The sequence below is a fragment of the Oryctolagus cuniculus genome, chromosome 4, assembly GCF_051225735.1.
Source record: "Oryctolagus cuniculus isolate XC-2025 breed Fujian yellow rabbit chromosome 4, ASM5122573v1, whole genome shotgun sequence".
NCBI lineage: Eukaryota > Metazoa > Chordata > Mammalia > Lagomorpha > Leporidae > Oryctolagus > Oryctolagus cuniculus.
The window spans coordinates 24453482-24455663 of record NC_142870.1 but is presented as its reverse complement, the minus strand read 5'-3'; the positions used below and the strand labels follow the sequence as shown (position 1 = coordinate 24455663).

Genomic DNA, 2182 nt, shown 5'->3' with positions numbered 1-2182 from the left:
TTTGTTTTTTATTTTTTTTTTGACAGGCAAAGTGGACAGTGAGAGAGAGAGACAGAGTGAAAGGTCTTCCTTTTTCCGTTGGTTCACCCCGCAGTGGCCTCTGGGGCTGGCACACGGCGCTGATCAGAAGCCAGGAGCCAGGTGCTTCTCCTGGTCTCCCATGGGGTGCAGGGCCCAAGCACTTGGGCCATCCTCCACTGCACTCCCTGGCCACAGCAGAGAGCTGGCCTGGAAGAGGGGCAACTGGGACAGAATCCGGCGCCCCGACCAGGACTAGAACCCGTGTTTTTTTTTTTTTTTTTTTTTTTTTTTTGAGTGCAAGAACTTTATTGAAAGAAAAGTGCAGTGATATTTGTTAAAGCTTGAGAGGGAACTTAGACACCTCCCCTCAGACGCAGGACCAAGTGCAGAGTGGACTCTTTCGGGATGTTGTGGTCGGACAGGGTGCGTCCATCTTCCAGGTGCTTGCCAGCAAAGATCAGCCTCTGCTGGTAAGGGGGCGTGCCCTCCTTGTCCTGGATCTTCGCCTTGACGTTCTAGATGGTGTCACTGGGCTCCACCTCGAGGGTGATGGTCTTGCCGGTCAGGGTCTTCACGAAGATCTGCATACCACCTCTGAGGCGCAGCACCAGGTGCAGGGTGGACTCCTTCTGGATGTTGTAGTCGGACAGGGTGTGGCCATCTTCCAGCTGCTTGCCGGCAGCCAATTGAGCTGCGGCGCCGGCCAAAAACTACAGGATTTTAAGAAACCTCAAAGCACCTGCTTTGGCTAAACTCATCCAGATAACACCTACATCTTAAGATCAGGTGAAGGGAATTATGAAGGAACAGTTATATAAACTCCCATCATAGCTGTATTTGATTAATATTTGATTAAATAATCACGGAGTATAAATTTGGGACTGGGTGCATCTTCCGAATCATATCTACTACAGTCCACCATCTGGTTTCCAAAAGATTTATTTCCACCCAAAATGTGAAATGCATTACCACATCCAAATATCTTCAAAAATGTCACATAATTGCAGCATTAGCACAGATTCTCAAACTTCAATCTATAAATTATTAGCTTATAATTAAAATTTAAATTTCATCAACATTCCCCTTAGAGTCGTTCTCACCTCAGCCCCTTAGTATAAAATAGTGAAGACAGGCATACTTTCAGTTATATAGCTGAATAAATAAAAAGTTGTGGTTATCGAAAATGAAGAAGGTAAAATATACATACATATGCGAATATCTTGTAATATAAATAATTATGTGCATATATTATATACATGGTGATAGCCCCTTTAGGAACACAGTGCTGAGGTCTGCATGAGTGAATTGTAGATAATTATACATAATATGTAGTTATATATTGTAAACAATTATATATATTCTGCTCAAATAACAGTTTAAGGATAAATTTAAGGGGTGTGGCATTTAGTTTAGTGTTAGGAGGCCTGCATCCCACATAGGAGTATTGTGGGTTAATACCTGGCTCCAGTTTCTGAATACAGCTTTTAACGCATGCAGACCCTGGAACACAGTGGTGACAGTTCAAGCATTTGAGTTCCTGTCACTAATGTGTGAGGACTGGGTTGAGTTTCATGGTTCCAGCTTCTGCCCCAGCCCTATTCTGGATATTGTAGGCATCTGTGGAGTGAACCAGTGGATAGTAGCTCTGTCTCTCCACCTTTAAATTAATAAATAAAAAAGTAAAGAAAGATAAACATAAGGATATAGTAATTCTATTAATTTATATTAATAGCTGATCTTTACAAAGGAGTATAATGGACCAATGTTGGGCATTTATGTTTTTAAGAACCAACAGGGGTCAGTACTGTAGCATAGATGGTAAAGCTGCCCCCTTAGTGCCGGCATCCCATATGTGTGCCAGTTTGTGTCCCAACTGCTCCATTTCTGATTCAGCTCTCTGCTGTGGCCTGGGAAAGCAGTAGAGGATGGCCCATGTCCTTTCTATGTTGCAATGCCGGCCCTGTGTTGTAGACCCAAAGAAGCTCCTGGCTCCTGGCTTCAGATCAGCTCAGCTCTGCCCATTGCAGCCATTTGGTGAGTGAACCAGGGGATGGAGGACTTTCTCTTTTTCTGCCTCTCCATCTCTATAACCCTCTATAACATTAATCTTTATTTTTTTAAAAAAGAAGAGTCAAAAGGGAAATATCATTAAGGATACTTA

The 2182-nt window shown here is 43.1% G+C and overlaps 1 pseudogene; it reads right to left on the bottom strand.

The window, feature by feature from the left end:
* Positions 1-348: 348 nt before the first annotated feature.
* On the bottom strand, positions 349-702 carry LOC149126929 (ubiquitin-like; annotated as a pseudogene).
* Between the last annotated feature and the right edge of the window lie 1480 nt (positions 703-2182).